An 18,115-nucleotide genomic window follows, 5' to 3' on the forward strand; every position below is an offset into this window, starting at 1 on the left:
GGCATCTCCCTCCCTGCTCACCTGCGCAGTCCACACGCTTGTACCAATCTTCAGAAACAAAAATCCAACAGCAGCCGGGGACTGTGCGCATTTTGGCAGCCAGTCTGGGGAGGCGCATCCGTCTAGGCTGAGTCTTTGGTGCACGCGCCATTCGCTGCTGCAAGGTGAGGGTCTCATTTCCCGCGGCCACTCCCTTCCTGCGGAGGTGTCTGCGTGGCTTTGGGACACACGGGAAGCGGTGGGCATGGCAGTGAGGTGAGAAGCCCCCACGGAGCGGAACCTTTGCTTTGCGGTGCCCACAGTGCACCGGGGCTGCGGCCGGGCCGCTCGCTGGGCGCCGCTTTGTCCCCGGCTCGTCTCAGCCGTGCGGCCTCCCCACTGCTTGTTTTCTGGTCAGTAGCGTAGGTGGCTTTTCTGTTTTCTGTTGACTGGAATCTGCGGGTTCCATGTTCTTCTGGAACTCAGGGTTACCTGCTTGGCCAACTTACGGCTTCTGAGCCTTGCTTGTCCATTGACATGGGGGTTCTCTGTCTTGTTGATCTGAGGAGTCCCACACTGCGACTCGCTCTACCTCGAAAGGGGATCTATGGTGGAATCCAGGGGCCTCCGTGGCTTTGGGCCCCTCCGCGAGGGGAGCCAGGCGGAGGGGGAGGGGCGCCAGCTGCGGCCAGAGGAGAAGGCACGAGTGAAAACTCACACTCAAACCACCACCAGCTCCTCACCACCCAAGAGCTGGTCTGATGACCAGGGCGGCGCCTGGCGTCCTGGGGGGAGTGAGAAGGTGCCAAGGCGTCAGGACAGGAGCACACCGTGTTCAAAGCTCCCCTCACCAGGGCAGGGGCCGCGCGGTCGCCAGCTTTCTGCAGTACCGGCTGCGCCCTCCTCCTGGCTGTGTTTCAGCCATGTCCTGGGGGAGGGAGGGCCATGCGGGCTGCATCCCTTCTAACGGCAGGAGAGACCCAGCAGGCATGCAGAGCCCGACGCATCCACCACAGGCCAGCTGAGGTCCACTTTCTGTCTTCTGCTGCTCCTCTCTCTGCCTCCTGTTGGAATTCAGTTTGTTTTACCCAAATCTTGTTCATCTATATTTCAAATAGTGTCAGGTTCCTCAGAGGTTTAGCCTTCAATCACAAACATCCTCACATCCTTCATTCCTTTAAGGAGCATAAACCAGTGGCCTCTGTGTTCAGGATGCGGAGATGCAAAGCCACCGCCCGCCCCGGCCGGCTCAGCTGCCTGAGAACCGGGCTGCGGGTTGTTTCCTGAGAGCCAGTCCCAGAGTAGAGCTGGTGAAAGTGTGGATGAGGAACCCCTGGGGGGGGTCTAGGAGAGGGGGAGCGGTGGGAGGGAGAGGTTGGGACCCAGGAAGACTCAGGTTCCATTAGCTCCCTTTTGCTCCCAAACCTGGCTAAAGATATTTTCAATTCATTTGGCAAGGAAGTAAATCCAGATCAAAGGTATCAAATTTTTGCATTAAATTCTTTCAAGTCACATTTATTCTTATGTCTGATGTGCCTGACATCAAATAAACAGTTATTTCTTAAAAAAAAAATTGGGAGCATCACAACACGATGACACAGCCAACCTTTAAGAAAAATGAATGATTTATTTAAAAGGTTGAATGTGTCACACAGCATCAGATCAGCCGGTGAGAAATCAGACACCCGGCAGCTGGGCAGCCAGAAAGAAACCCAACAGCAGTGGAAATCAAGGATTAAACAAGGTGTTTTCTCCCCAGAGGAAATCAGGACAGCGAGATTAAATTACCAGCAGTTTGGATGTTGCATGGTCTTCAAGGTACCTTAAACCGTCTCCAGGAGCATTTATTTGCTGGATGTTAGATTTTGCTTTGTTTTGCTTTGCTTTGTTTTTGAGTGGATCTTACTATGTAGGTCACAGGAGCTAAGAACTCCTGATTCTCCTGCCCGGGCCTCCCCAGTGCCGGGACTGCAGGCTGGGGGTGGATGCCAGGGCCTCGCTCCGTAGGCAAGTGTTCTCCGGATGATAGGTTTAGGAATGGGCCGGGCCCTGCACTTAGCCCTGAGAGACGCACTTTCCTCTCATCTTCCTTCCCGCAGAGCCGACATTCTGCGGGGGTGCTGTGGCATGAGCGGGAGCTGCTCCCCATCTCTCCCAAACAGCCATGTGCTGGAGGGAACTTCTGCAGTCCTGCGGCTGGAAAGAGCGGCGGCACCAGGGACAGGCCGAGCCAGGTGCGGCCAGTTCTGCATGGCCGTCACCTGGCGGTCTGGGGTCTTCATCTGGTCTGTGTGGGGACGGGAGGTGGGTTTCAGGCCGTGCCAGGGGTCCTGCCTGCATCTAGCAGTCACGCACACAGCGCCGCCCCCATGCCGTGGTTGGCAGTGCCGTGTCCTGCCGTGTGGCACCAGAGTGGCACCAGGCACAGGCATGCAGTAGGAGGTGCTCACTGCAGAGCTGAGACCGGGGGGCGGGGCCTGGAAGAGGGGCGGAGCTGACCCGCGGGGGGGGGGGTCAGCCAGACAAACCCCTGGACCTCAGCTCTCACCTTGGCTTCCTACCCTTTCAGGCCGGGGTGGGGCGGAGGGGCCTGTCCTCACCCAGCTCCTCTGGGGCATGGCGCTTCAGAGCCGTGTCTCTCGGCAGGCGTGTCTGTTAGTGTGCAGGGCAGGCGTGCACGCGACAGGCTTTTTTCCGCTGGCCCAGCCCGTGAGCATCTTGAGATGACTTCGTGTCCAGGTCCAGGCCGCGCAGGGTGGGTGGTGATGCCCGAAGCTCAGGTCCCTGCAGTGGCCGCCGCCGCCGCCGTGTGTTCAGGGCTGTGGTGTCTCCCGCTCACCTAACATTGGAGGCGCAGAGAGAGGGTCCATGGTAAAAGACCCTTGTAATTGCAGCTGGAGGTGGAGTTGTCCAGCAGGGACGCTGGGGGGCTCCTGTGGTCCCCGTGATCGCAGAGGTGGGGTGTTTTGGGTTGTTGTTGGTCATGGGGCTTGAACTCTGGGTCTGGGTGCTGTCCCTGCACTCCTCAAGGCGAGCGCTCTGCCGCTGGAGCCAAGCGGCACTTCTGGTTTTCTAGTGGTTTTTATTAGAGATAAGAGTCTCAAGGACTTTCCTGCCTGGGCTGGCTTTGAACCGCCATACTCAGATCTCAGCCTCCTGAGTAGCTAGGATGACAGGTGTGAGCCCCCGGCGCCCGGCCAGAGGTGGGTTCTTAATGGACGTCTGGGGAAGGGGAGGAGAGGGGCTTCGCGGAGGGGACAGGACATTCACTGTAGCGCCATCTCAAGCCAGAAACGGGCCTGGCAATGCGCCTGGCAATGCGCCTGGCAATGCGCCTGGCGCTCGGCGTGTGGGCAGCAGGAGGTGTTCTCCCGTTGGGACTGGATGCTGCCAGTGCTTGGGTTATTATTTACAGACTCCGTGGTAGGTCCCTGGTAGGTCCCTCCCCGACCCCCAACAGCCGCTGCTGAACCCCGTGACTCCGGCCGGGACTCCCGCGGCTGCCGAGGGCCTGGAGGTTCGTGCCTGTCTTTGGCTCCTAATTCTGCCTCTCCGGTTCAGGCGCCTGCTTTGCTATGCCCCAGGGGTGCACAACATTGATTTGTTTGGTGGCCCAACAACATCAGAAGCCCAGTGCGCGTGAGGTCTCCTGCGCGGGGCGCTGGGCTGGGCTGGCTGCGTTTCCTGGCGCGCGGCACAGGCCGAGGAGCTGGACGCTGCCTTCCTCCCAGGAGGATTTTTCATCGGGTTGAAAATCGTAAATCTACAGGTGCGGTGAGGCTGTGTCCTGGGGCCTGGGGAGCGGCTGGGTGTCCAAGGTGACCTCAGCTGCGCGCATGGAGCTGCCCGGTGGGCCCGGGGCACCGGCCAGCCATGGCTCCCCCGACGCCCTGCTGCGCTGACCCGGCCGGAGGCCTCACGCTGGCCCCCACCCGCAGCCCTGTCGGCCCGCACACTTGACCCTGGCCTGGAACAGCGGTGCCCACTGGATGAAGTGGTTTTCCTCTCCCACCCCAGACCGAGGCGCCGGCCGGCGGGCCGCTGGCTCGGGTCGGGAGGACAGCGCTGGGCACTGCACCTTCACCTGCGCGCTCAGAACCCTCCAGACTTATCCCCTGCCGCTGGACACTGACCTTTCACTCTGTCCTTCTCCCCTCGGGCCTCGAACCGGCACACAGCCCTCCGCCTGACCCGCGTGCCGCCGCTCCGGAGGCGTCGGTGTCGAGTGGCTCACGTCGTTGAGTGGCTCATGTCGGAGACTCCGTGGCCCCGGCGCTGCGGCTTCGCGGAGCTCTGGGACGCGGCGCTGGAGAAGGCCAGGGCCCAGGCCCCGGCCCGTCAGGGTTCCTGGGAGTCACACTCGGGCCCACGCGCCCGGGCCGCTCGGCCTGGCCGGCTGGGAGGGGCCGGTGTGCGGCAGATTTACAGCTCCGGGAGACACGTGCGCCCGCTTGACGGCGCCTGGCGTGGCCGGGCCGGGTGGGGGTCTGCCAAGTCCTGCCGTGGGGAGGCTGCAGCAGGGTCTCCCTGGGCTCCAGGAAGGTGGCTGCCGGGGACGGAGACCAGCCAGGCCGGGGCCGGAGAGGCCGCCGGCACCTGCACTGCTTCCGACGGGAAGGGGCGTGTGATGCCCAGGCGCCAGGCCGCAGGCCGCACAGCGGATGGACGGTGCCCCCCTACAGCAAGCCCCCCCACCGGGCCCGGTCCACCCCGAGCTCCACCCCAGGACTTGGCTGAGAGCCGGGAGGCTCTGGCAGCCACCGTGGTGCCAGCATCCTTGCCAAACTCCCCGGAGCCACGTGCCGGGAAATAAAAAGAATAAATACGCCAGGTGAAAAATGGCGTCTCCATTCAGGAGGTGCCCTCCACCCCCATAATAAATGACCCGGCGTTGGGGAGAGCCGGCTGCTAAATTAGAACTAATGGGGGCCCGGCGCCCCTCCGCCGCGGCCCACCCCGGCCGCCGCCCTGCCCCGCACGGCTCCGGCCCAACTGACAGCTCCGAGAACCACCGAGAGCCCAGCAGTAATTAAGTCATTGCTGGGCTGTAATTTCCTTGAGAAGTAAAAAATTCTCACACGAGAAAAGGTTACGGAGACCTTTTCCGTGTCAGAATTACCACGCGCCATGAATATTAATGCTCTTAATGAAGACAACCTTTTTTTCCCCCCTGCAGGAAGGTTCTGGAGCAGGTGCCAAGCTAGGAATCTCACTCTGGGCTGCACGGCCGGGGACAAGGCCTTGCGTGCCTTCCGCTCACGCCCGCGTGTCTGCCGCCACGCCCCTCCCCGCCCGCGTGTCCAGGCCAGCTCAGGGGCCCGGGCCGGGCTTCCCATGGGCACCGCGCAGGCCGCTCCGCAGGCCAGGCAGCCTCCCGGTGTCTGTGCCTGGTTGTCCACACTGGGGACACTGTGGCCTGGGGCCTGAAGGCTGGGCTGGGGACAGCGGCCACCTCCTGCTGCCCGTCCTGCCTCCTGTCTGGTGGCAGGAGCCCAGCTTGCACCGGGCCCGGCCCCCCGGGTCTCAGCGGCTGCTCGCTGGCCAGAGCCCTTCCTCCCTCCCACTCCGGTGTGGAGCAATCCCTTGTGGAAATCAAGCTTGGAGTTCCTTCTGGAAACCTAGGGAGCCTTACCTCAGCCGCCGAGCATGTGGGCTTAGAAGCAGGATTTTATTCTTAAGAGCAACAGCTTGCAGTCGGGTTATGCCTTGTCACTGGCCTCCATTAGGATGGGGTTGCAGGAAGGCAGTGGGCGGGCCTCCCGCCGGAGGGGGCATGGCTGGGCCCTGAAGGAGCCCCCCCCCCAGGGACACGCCTGGTGCAAGCAGCAGTGTCACAACTCACGGGAGCCTGGAGTGGTGTTCGATCCTTGCCCATTCTTCATTCCTTCATTTTGCAAAAGCACAGAAAATAAAAGTAGACAAGACACTGGGTTGGGGTGACGGCTCTCCGTGGGGCCCGTGTTCCCCATCCTCGCAAGGGCTGAGGTCTGGGGGCACCAGCTGCTGGGAAGCTGGCCTCTGAGGGTGTTCGGCAGCCCAGGGGACGTCCAGCGGTCCCTGGGGTATCTCAGACCCAGGCCAGCCTCGTCACACAGGTGGCCCAGGGAGGACGGGGCAGCTGCCACCACCTGTCACCCCGGTCCCCCAAATCCACGGGGAGATCACCTCTGTCGCCATGTCTCCCTCTGAGACTTCCAGTTACTCATTTGTGACGTAATAAGGAGCATGGCTCACAGTAATAATAAATCTGACGGTTGTGGGGAACCGTGTGGTATCCTGAGTATGTCTAAAAGGTGAGCGTGTGAGTGTGATCTATGGCCTGGGTGCTGATGTCATAGCTATTAGATTTATAATGCATCCAAGAAGCATGATTTTATTCTAAAGAGCAATAGTGATTGTTTACCCTGACATCAGTGTGGACCGCAGCTGGCCCCGGTGGTCAGATGGGTGGGGCCGGGCCGCTTCCCCCCCAGTGACAGTTCTGAGAGCAAAACGGGTATTGTCTGCAGCCATACCCGCTCCGCACGACAGCTCTGTGCTTCCCCAGTAGAGAACGAAACAGGAAGCCACAGCAGAGCCCTGGCAGACAGAGCCTGCACCGCAGGGCTGCTCCCAGGAAGGGGCAGCGGCAGGGACAGGGACGGGCGGGAGGGACGGGCGGGAGGGACGGGCGGGAGGGACGGGCGGGAGGGACAGGGACGGGCGGGAGGGACGGGCGGCAGGGAGAGCCAGCCCCGTGGAGGCTCCGGTCTCAGTCTGTGGCAGGGGGGCTTTGGGTGCAGAGTCTGAGCCAGGAGGGCTTTGAAAGGGGTGCTGGCCCTCATCCATAGCCTTGCTTTCCACCAGGCTTCAAAACATAGCCTCTGCTTCCCTCGTTGAGGGAGGGTTAAAAGACAAAAGACAAGACTTGGGACTGTGACCTCTGAATCAGGGTGCATCAGACGGAGCGTGTGAGCCACCGCCCGGCGGGCTCTGAGCCCATCCCTGGTTTACGACGGGCTCTGCTGTTTAATGTCACCGGAGCAGGCCGCAGGAGCCGCAGCCTTATTAGGAGAATCGCCGGAGCTCCACGGTCTGAGCACTGCGGGTGGGCCAGGGCTGCCCAGCAGGGGCCTGAAGGGGGATGCTCGCCCGTCCAGGCGGCCTGGCCGCAACAGACCACCCCATCTGCAGACATACCACGCGCTCCGGGAGATGGCATTAGCAATCCCAAACTCCGTGCTCCACGTCTCCAAACCGTCCTCACAGGAGCGGTCAGTCCCATCCTGCGAGGTGCTCCTCATCCTGTGAGGAGGTGCTCCTCATCCTGCGAGGTGCTTCTCATCCTGTGAGGAGGTGCTCCTCATCCTGCCAGGTGCTCCTTATCCTGCGGGGTGCTCCTCATCCTGACAGGTGCTCCTCATCCTGCGAGGTGCTCCTCATCCTGTGAGGAGGTGCTCCTCATCCTGGGAGGAGGTGCTCCTCATCCTGCGAGGTGCTCCTCATCCTGGGAGGAGGTGCTCCTCATCCTGACAGGTGCTCCTCATCCTGCGAGGAGGTGCTCCTCATCCTGTGAGGAGGTGCTCCTCATCCTGCGAGGTGCTTCTCATCCTGTGAGGAGGTGCTCCTCATCCTGCCAGGTGCTCCTCATCCTGCGAGGTGCTCCTTATCCTGCGGGGTGCTCCTCATCCTGCCAGGTGCTCCTCATCCTGCCAGGTACTCCTCATCCTGCGAGGTGCTCCTCATCCTGGGAGGAGGTGCTCCTCATCCTGGGAGGAGGTGCTCCTCATCCTGCCAGGTGCTCCTCATCCTGCCAGGTGCTCCTCATCCTGTGAGGAGGTGCTCCTCATCCTGCGAGGAGGTGCTCCTCATCCTGCGAGGAGGTGCTCCTCATCCTGCGGGGTGCTCCTCATCCTGCGAGGAGGTGCTCCTCATCCTGCGAGGTGCTCCTCATCCTGCGAGGAGGTGCTCCTCATCCTGGGAGGAGGTGCTCCTCATCCTGCCAGGTGCTCCTCATCCTGCCAGGTGCTCCTCATCCTGTGAGGAGGTGCTCCTCATCCTGCGAGGAGGTGCTCCTCATCCTGCGAGGTGCTCCTCATCCTGCGGGGTGCTCCTCATCCTGCGAGGAGGTGCTCCTCATCCTGCGAGGTGCTCCTCATCCTGCGAGGAGGTGCTCCTCATCCTGGGAGGAGGTGCTCCTCATCCTGCCAGGTGCTCCTCATCCTGCCAGGTGCTCCTCATCCTGTGAGGAGGTGCTCCTCATCCTGCGAGGAGGTGCTCCTCATCCTGCGAGGTGCTCCTCATCCTGACAGGTGCTCCTCATCCTGCGAGGAGGTGCTCCTCATCCTGCGAGGTGCTCCTCATCCTGCGAGGAGGTGCTCCTCATCCTGCGAGGAGGTGCTCTTCATCCTGGGAGGTGCTCCTCATCCTGCGAGGAGGTGCTCCTCATCCTGCCAGGTGCTCCTCATCCTGCCAGGTGCTCCTCATCCTGCCAGGTGCTCCTCATCCTGGGAGGAGGGGCTCCTCATCCTGACAGGTGCTCCTCATCCTGGGAGGAGGTGCCTCTCATCCTGGGAGGAGGTGCCCCTCATCCTGTGAGGAGGTGCTCCTCATCCTGCGAGGAGGTGCTCTTCATCCTGGGAGGTGCTCCTCATCCTACGAGGAGGTGCTCCTCATCCTGTGAGGAGGTGCCCCTCATCCTGGGAGGAGGTGCCCCTCATCCTGAGAGGAGGTGCCCCTCATCCTGGGAGGAGGTGCTCCTCATCCTGCGAGGAGGTGCTCCTCATCCTGTGAGGAGGTGCCTCTCATCCTGGGAGGAGGTGCCCCTCATCCTGGGAGGAGGTGCCTCTCATCCTGGGAGGAGGTGCTCTTCATCCTGGGAGGAGGTGCTCTTCATCCTGGGAGGAGGTGCCCCTCATCCTGGGAGGAGGTGCTCTTCATCCTGGGAGGAGGTGCTCTTCATCCTGAGAGGAGGTGCTCTTCATCCTGAGAGGAGGTGCTCCTCATCCTGGGAGGTGCTCCTCATCCTGGGAGGAGGTGCTCCTCATCCTGCAAGGTGCTCCTCATCCTGCAAGGAGGTGCTCTTCATCCTGTGAGGAGGTGCTCCTCATCCTTGAGGAGTGCTCCTCATCCTGGGAGGAGGTGCTCCTCATCCTGCGAGGTGCTCCTCATCCTGCAAGGTGCTCTTCCACCAGCCACGCGCAGCTTCATCCCGTAGGAGCTGTCAGATCCCAGGGTGGTGGGGAAGAGGCTCTGGACAACTGGGCCAAACCCACGTGTCCTCACAGGCTGCCTCTCCGAAGTTGTATGTGTTACATGTCCTGTCACACATGTTGCGTGTCCTCACAGGCTGCTTCTCTGAGGTCACACGTGTGGTGTGTCCTGTCATGAATACTGTGTGCTCGCAGACGGCCTCTCTGAGGTCATACATGTGCTGTGTCCTGTCACGTGTGTTGTGTGTCCTCTCAGACTGCCTCTCTGAGGTCATACATGTGCCGTGTCCTGTCATACATGTTGTGTGTCCTTGCAGGCTGCCTCTCTGAGGTCATACATGCGGTGTGTCCTGTCACGTGTGTTGCGTGTGCTCGCAGGCTGCTTCTCTGAGATCATATGTGTTATATGTCCTGGCACACATGTTGCATGCCCTTGCAGGCTGCCCCTCTGAGGTCATACATGTTGCATGTCCTGTCACATGTGTTGTGTGTCCTGTCACACATGTTGCATGTCCTCACGGGCTGCCTCTCTGAGGTCATACATGTGCTGTGTCCTGTCGCATGTTGTGTGTACTTGCAGGGTGCCTCTCTGAGATCATACGTGTGCTGTGTCCTGTCACACATGTTGCATGTCCTTGTAGGCTGCTTCTCGGAGGTCATACATGTGGTGTGTCCTGTCACGTGTGTTGCATGTGCGCGCAGGCTGCCACTCTGAGGTCATACATGTGCTGTGTCCTGTCACACATGTTGCATGTCCTCACAGGCTGCGGCTCTGAGGTCATACATGTGCTGTGTCCTGTCACACATGTTGCATATCCTCACAAGCTGCCTCTCTGAGGTCATGTGTGTGCTGCATCCTGTCACACGTGTTGCATGTCCTGTCACGCATGTTGTGTGTCCTCAAGGCTGTGTCCCTGAGGTCATACATGTGGAGCGTCCTGTCACGTGTGTTGCATGTGCTAGAAGGCTGCCTCTCTGAGGTCATACATGTGGTGTGTCCTGTCACGTGTGTTGCGTGTGCTCGCAGGCTGCCTCTCGGAGGTCATACATGTGGTGTGTCCTGTCACGTGTGTTGCATGTGCTTGCAGGCTGCCTCTCAGAGGTCATACGTGTGGTGTGTCCTGTCACGTATGTTGCTTGTGCTCGCAGGCTGCCTCTCAGAGGTCATACATGCAGTGTGTCCTGTCATGCGTGTTGCATGTGCTTGCAGGCTGCCTCTCTGAGGTCATACGTGTGGTGTGTCCTTTCACGTGTGTTGCGTGTGCTCGCAGGCTGCCTCTCGGAGGTCATACATGTGGTGTGTCCTGTCACGTGTGTTGCATGTGCTTGTAGGCTGCCTCTCTGAGGTCATACGTGTGGTGTGTCCTGTCACGTGTGTTGCTTGTGCTCGCAGGCTGCCTCTCAGAGGTCATACGTGTGGTGTGTCCTGTCACGCATATTGTGTGTCCTCACAGGCTGCCTCTCTGAGGTCATACATGCGGTGTGTCCTGTCACGTGTGTGGCATGTGCTTGCAGGCTGCCTCTCAGAGGTCATACATGCAGTGTGTCCTGTCATGTGTGTTGCGTGTGCTCACAGGCTGCCTCTCAGAGGTCATGCGTGTGGTGTGTCCTGTCACGTGTGTTGTGTGTGCTTGCAGGCTGCCTCTCTGAGGTCATACATGCGGTGTGTCCTGTCACGTGTGTTGCGTGTGCTCGCAGGCTGCCTCTCAGGTCATACGTGTGGTGTGTCCTGTCACGTGTGTTGCTTGTGCTCGCAGGCTGCCTCTCAGAGGTCATACATGCAGTGTGTCCTGTCATGCGTGTTGTGTGTGCTCACAGGCTGCTTCTCAGAGGTCATGCGTGTGGTGTGTCCTGTCACGTGTGTTGTGTGTGCTCGCAGGCTGCCTCTCTGAGGTCATACATGCGGTGTGTCCTGTCACGTGTGTTGCGTGTGCTCGCAGGCTGCCTCTCAGAGGTCATACGTGTGGTGTGTCCTGTCACGCATATTGTGTGTCCTCACAGGCTGCCTCTCTGAGGTCATACATGCGGTGTGTCCTGTCATGCGTGTTGCGTGTGCTCGCAGGCTGCCTCTCTGAGGTCAGGTTCTCAGGCAGTGAGGTTCCTCCCGTCTGTGTGCCTGAGCCTGCCTCATGCCTCTCATCTGGGGAGCTCCCTGAGGTCAGGGCTGCCTTCCCTGTACCTGCACCTGCCACACCCATTCTGCATGAAAGGCACAAAGTTGGTGAGATGCAGTCATGCCCCGTGTGGAGGAGACTCCCCTCCATGCTTCCCAGGATGCATCGCTCAGGCTAGGCCATGACCCATCTCATCTCCACAAGGACCCAGAGCCCTTGCCAGTCTCTAACGCAGTGGAATTTACATATTGCCACATCCATTCATATACACAAACACATGCACACATGTGCACATGTAACCAATCTGCACACACAGGTGCACATGAATGCATTCATACACACACAACACAGCAGCATGCACACCCATGTGTAAAACTGCAGTGTAACACATGTGCACACATGCACATGCATACTTGGATGTGTATAAGACACCTTCACACACATGCGAGTACATGTGCACACATCCCCCTGTCTTTCATAGCCATGACCATGATTGATATTTTAATTTACTCTGTACAAAGCAAAGTGTTCATTTCTGATCCATTCTCAGCCTGACTTTTCCCTTGGAGGTGAACAGGTGACAACAGCCAAACCATAACAAGTGCTACCCAGAACCTAAAGTAGCAGACCTTCCCTCAGTAAAGACACTTTCCAAAGTAACACAAAACAAATGAGCCAGTTATGTTCACTCAAAAACTATCAAATGGGCACCTTGAAACTGCCAAGAGGCTGGTCTAGGGGTGATGCAGAGGCTGTGGGTGGTGTTGGTCGCCAGGAGCCAGCTGGTCACTGCACTCAGCTCCCCAGGGCAGCCCGTGTTGGGGGACACAGCAGGTGCCAGACGAACCTTCTAACCTTTGGGATTTCAGAGGCCACACCACCTGCTCCTCTCCTGCCGTCCTGTCCCCCGGGGTCCTCCCAGGGCCAGCCTGGCTGTCTCTGGCATCCAGCAGGTGCCTCTGCTCATGGAGGCTGGGCAGGTAGGGGTGGCCCGGGGTGACACCTCCCAGGACCCCAAGCAGGGGTATAGTATCCTGACTGTGTTGACGGGTCCAAGCCAAGCTTTAATCATCATGAACTCCACCCACCCACACTATGCATGCTATAAAATGGCATTTTTAATATCGCAGCCCTGGTGACATTTACACACCACTTGAACTTTACCTCAGTGGTTTATATATTACCATCACCATCCTTAGCAGTGTGGCTTCCAAGGAGTTCAGCCTCTGCCTTGGAATTATTTCTGGGCTTGGATGCAGTCGCATCTTACTGGCCTCCCACAGCTTTCACTCCTCGGAATAGTTACCATGGAACGTTCTATTTCAAGGTAAAGCTGAGGCATACGGTAATTTTCATTTAAAACCCCCCACAAACAATGTTTCTAGATATGTAATAGAGACAAGAAAATAAATATTTCTCTCATACAAATCTTTAGAACTGGACCCAGAAAATGATCCCAATGATACAACAAAGGAAGAGCTTCCACCAGACTGTCCAGTGATACAGCAAAGGAAGAGCTTCCACCAGACTGTCCAGTGATACAGCAAAGGAAGAGCTTCCACCAGACTGTCCAGTGATACAGCAAAGGAAGAGCTTCCACCAGACTGTCCAGTGATACAGCAAAAGGAAGAGCTTCCACCAGACTGTCCAGTGATACAGCAAAAGGAAGAGCTTCCACCAGACTGTCCAGTGATACAGCAAAGGAAGAGCTTCCACCAGACTGTCCAGTGATACAGCAAAAAAAGAGCTTCTACCAGACCGGGGGGGGGGGGTGTGTGTTCTATTCCTCGGGGCTCAGGGCTGGAATCCCCATTGGCTCACAGGGCTGCTGCAGCCAGGCTGAGTATCTGCAGACAGTAGCCATCATCTTACCGCTTCCTCATCTGCTGGACAGGTGGCCGAAAGCTGAGGGACCAAAGCCTATGCGGCCCTGACACGCTCAGGCCGCCCCGTCTGTGGAGAGACCCTCTTCTGTGGACGTAGCGAGGCTTCCTTTCTAGGCGCTTGCTTGCTGTTGCCTAAGGCCACTCCCGAATCTGGAATTCCAGCAGGAAGCCCGGGTCTGTGGGGAAGCAGTCATCCTCAGCCTCCTCACATTGCTCCCACCACAGCCCACCTTTGGCCTCCCGGCCCAGTTCTCCTCCTTTGACCTTGAGCGGGCACATTTGTCCTCCCACGGCAGTTATGCATGAAGGAGTGTGATTACGGCCTCACCTCCACTCAGCCCCAGGAGGAAAGCCGGGGTAGCCACTGCTGAGGGGCATTGGAGGACCCTGGGTGTGGCTCTCCTTGCGGCTAGGCTGCCATCCACAGGGAAGTCCTGGCCTGGTCCATGGCAGAGCTGTCCCAGAGCTCTGGGCTTGGTGCAGGGAAGTCTGTGCCAATGATGGAAGGTTTTGAGTATTTGGCCAAGCAGATTTGGCCAAGGAAGATTTTGAGTGTGCTCAACACTAAGAATTGATCTATGTTTGCCATAATGAGTGTGCTAATTACCCCGACTCGATCATTGTACCTTGGTATGTCAAATATCATATTGTAAAGACCTTTCATGGTCTTGAATTGGCAGAATTAATGCTGTGAAAATGGCCGTAGTACAGAAAGCAATCTACAGATTCAGTGCAATTCCCATCAGCATCCCAGTGCCATTCTTCACAGAAATAAAACAACCCTAAAGTTCTTACAGTGCAGGCACAAAAGGCCCACAGCTGAAGCAATCTTACGTAAAAAGAGCACTGCTGGACATTCAACAATACCAGACTTCAGATTACACTGCAGAGCCATTGTAACAAAAACAGCATGTCAGTGGCACAAAAACAGACATGCAGACAAATAGAACAGGATAGAAGACCTGGGAGCAGTCCCATACCACTACTGTGGTCTGCTTCTTGACAAAGGAGCCACGGACCCACATTGGAATGCTTTCAGCCTTTTCAACGAATGGTGCTGGGGACCTGGTTACCTATGGGTAGAATGGGAACTGGATCCCCAGCTCCCACCAGAGACAAATTTCAATTCGAATAGATTAGTCCTAAGGTAAGATTGGAACCTTTGAGACTACTACAAGAAAACAGAAAATGCTGGCTGATTTAGGCACAGGTGATCTTTTTTTATAGTACTCTAATTGCTCATGAATTCCCAGGCACCGGTGGCTCACACCCGTGATCCTAGCTACTCGGAAGGCTGAGATCTAAAGAGCATGGTTCAAAGCCAGCCTAGGCAGGAAATTCTGTGCGACAGCATCCTGGCCATGCTGACCTCAGCCCCACTTTAAAGACAGTGAACATGAGGACACGGACTCTCACAGGGGCCACGGGGGGCCACAGGGGGGCCAGGGGGCTTCTTGGCGGTCCCTAGGCTGGGCACGGTGGACAGGACAGGCTGGTGAGAACAAGGCCAGGCTGTGCGTCTTGTCCTGGCTGGGCGATGTGGCTGCCTGGCCCTCCTTGCTAGGCAGGAGTCCCAGGTGTGTGTGTCACGCCGGTGTGTGTGATGGAGAGCCAGGGAGAGCGCACGGCCGCTCCCGTACCGCTCCCGCAGGCCTGCCGTGGTGGCGACTCCTGGGTCAGCTTGTTTATTTCTTACCTGTGCTCATCTGCCTCCCAGGTGGTTTATGTTATGTGTGGTAAAGAAATGACCATAAAACAGCCAGCTCTGGTCCAGTCATTCTGTCTGGCCCCCAGGGAGTCACAAAGGGCTCATGGATTCCTGATGGTGAAGCAGGACTGTGCATGAATTACGCCGACTGCCCGGTAGGGTAGGACAGGCTCAGGGGCCTCTGCATGAGGCCTGGCTGCTGGCCCCACGCTTCCCGCCTCCCCAGGGCAGGCCCCCTGAGCCTGCCTGTCCTGGCCCCCGCTGGCCAGCATGCCCGCCCGTTCCCGCCACCATCCTTCAGAGACCCCGCGGGGCAGGCCGGCAGTGTCTCCTGGCCCCCTGGGCAGGGCCAGGCTTCCTGCACAGAGGTGGCCTCTGTCTGGGGGGGGGGGGGACAGGGCGATGCTACCTTCAGATGGGAAGCCTGGCCAAGGCCATCTGAGGGGTGTCCCCAGCCTCCTTCCCATTTTGAACAGAGATGTCCCACAGCTGCCTTCGGACCAGGGGATGGGGGCGAGGCCAGCCAGGGGCATCCCGAAACCCCAGCCCAGCCCAGGGGCATCCTGAAACCCCCATCCCAGCAGGCTCCCCCCTCCCCCAGGGAGGGGCACACCTGGTTTTCCCACCCAGGTGTCTGTGCTCAAAGCCCCTGTGAGCAAGCCGGGCCCCTTGCCACTCCTGGCCAGCCGCGGGCAACGGCATCCATGCACGGCAGGCCCTGCGGATCGGAAGTGGTCACCCTGCGGCCTCTGGGAGGGGCAGGGCCTTGTCCCCGGGCGGAACTTCCCATCCTGCGTTGCGCCCACTGTGCCAGAGCTGTGAGACCGCACAGGTGTGCCCGGCCTGGGACGGGGGCGCAGGCCCGCGGCCTCCTGACTCGCTAACCTGGAAGCAGAGTCACAGGGAAGGAAGTTCTAGGCCCTTCCAGTGTCCTCAGAGTCAGCCCACGTCTGTGTGACGTCACCTCTGAGGGATGGCGGCCCTCGGTGGCCCCGGGGACCCCGGCTGCGGGGTGGCTTCCACTTCACACCCGCCCAGGACACGAGGATGGTCAGGCCGCGTTCCTCAAGACACAAGTTCGAGTTCTGCAGTGGCAGAGGACCCGGAGGAAGGCAGACATCTGTGTTTTGATGACCTTGGAAGCCATCCGCCCTCCACCAGAGGGAGGGGGCGTGCGGCGGGGCGAGCGCCCAGCGGGGCTGTGCTGTGTTCCCAGCCCTGCAGGAAGCACGCGGCTGGGGAAAGGGGCTCTGGGGCCACTGGACAGGGCCAATGTGTGTGCACAACGATGCAGCTTTCTGGCAGAGGAACCGAGGAGGAGATGCTGACTGAGATCGGTCCTGGAAAGTCCTGCATGGAGACATTTCTCGGAGGTCAGCTCCGGCCCGCTGCCTGTCCACACGCTGCCACACGGAGCAAGGGCGCCGGGGGCAGATGTGACGCTGGAGGAAGCGCCTGCGGATGGGGTACACAGAGCCCGGGGCTCCTGGGGCCCCGTCCCACGCCTCCTCCCCGGCCCGGCTGGGAGGGCACCAGGGCCGGGGCAGCAGTGTGGGGAGAAAAATCTGTTAGCCTTTTCAGTTCTGATGTTTGTGTGTTTGTGTGCATGCCCGTGTGTCTGCATGTGTGCTGCTGTGTGCGTGTGTCCAGGAGTTTGTCCATACATTTTGATGTGTGGGTGTGAGCTTGCACACACACTCCTGTGCACGTCTCTGTGTATTTGTGTGCAGGCGTGTGCATTTGTGTGTATGAAGCCTTCTGTAGATTTATGTTCAGGTGTCTGTGCCAGCCTGTGTGTCTTTGTGTATTTATTGTATGAAAGTGGCTTCCCATGTCTCAGGAAGAACTGCCCATTTCAAGAAACTTCTTTTTCAGGGGGTGGCAGGAGGGAGAAGGTAGCTTGGGCACTTGTTCCTGAGCTTTCTTTCACTCAAGACTGGTACTCTACTACTTGAGCCACAACTCCACTTCTAGCTGTTTGGCATCGAGTTGGATACCATAGGACCCAATCGTGGGCTTTTCTGCCTAGGCTGGTTTTGAACTGCGCGACCCTCAGCTGTCCAAGCACCTAGGATGATGGGTGTGAGCCACAGGTGCCTGACAAGAAGCTTCCTTTGAATTGGGTGCCGCTCTTGGTGGTGGCGGGCCCAGGGAGGCTCTGGGGCCCAGGCCGGCTCCCCCCCCCCACGCAGCGATGGTGGCCCTGGTGCCCTTTCCGGGACACTAGCCTCAGGAGGGCGGCTCTGGGGTGGCCGGGCGGGGCTGCGTGCACTGACCGCGGGGCCGGGCCCAGCCATGTAGACCACCACAAGCATCAGGGCCCATGCTTTCCCCCATGTCACACTATTAACCTGAAGCCCAGCAAGCACAGGAAAAACGGCTTCAACAGTCAGATGATGGATTTCAAATCATTATGTTTTTGTTGTATTTTTGAATGAGCATTAAAATTCATCTCTGGGAGCTGCTGAACTACATTTGAACAAAACCCCAGAACAGCCCTAATCCTTCTCCTTAATGCGTGCACCAGAGGGTGCTGTGCTGTGGGTCTGCCTGGGAACATTAACCATGCCCAGCGACATCTAGGCTTCTTTTTTCTTTTTCTTTTTTTAAAGGCAAAAATGCCTTACTGTAGATTTCTGCTTCTCCAGGAGAAAAAACCTGATACTGTTTTAAACTGTAGCAGTGGGGGAAAGAAAACATGTGAAGTATGTGATACGGTGTTTTTACCAACTGTCTAAATAAAGGTTTAGTAAGTCACTACGGAAAACAGAAAAAGCGTTCCTTGTTTTAAGAGCTGCAATTTAAGGCAAATTCTTCTTCTTCCTCTTCTTTTTCTTCTTCCTTCTTCTTCTTCTCCTTCTTCTTCTTCTTCTTCTTCTGCTTCTGCTTCCTCTTCTTTTTCTTCTTCCTTCTTTTTCTTCTTTCTTCTTCTTCTTCTTCTTCTTCTTCTTCTTCTTCTTCTTCTTCTTCTTCTTCTTCTTCTTCTTCTTCTTCTTCTTCTTCTTCTTCTTCTTCTTCTTCTTCTTCTTCTTCTTCTTCTTCTTCTTCTTCTTCTTCTTTCTTCTTCTTCTTCTTCTGCTTCTTCTTCTGCTTCTTCTTCTTCTGCTTCTTCTTCTTCTTCTTGTCTTCTGCTTCTCCTTCTGCTTCTTCCTTCTTCCTTCTTTTTCTTTTTTCTTCCTTCTTCTTCTTTCTTCTGCAAAAGCTTCCCTTAGGTTTGCAACATAAACATTGTCCATC

This window comes from Dipodomys spectabilis, unplaced genomic scaffold (assembly GCF_019054845.1).
Source record: "Dipodomys spectabilis isolate Male_0828 unplaced genomic scaffold, ASM1905484v1 ptg000169l, whole genome shotgun sequence".
Taxonomy (NCBI): domain Eukaryota; kingdom Metazoa; phylum Chordata; class Mammalia; order Rodentia; family Heteromyidae; genus Dipodomys; species Dipodomys spectabilis.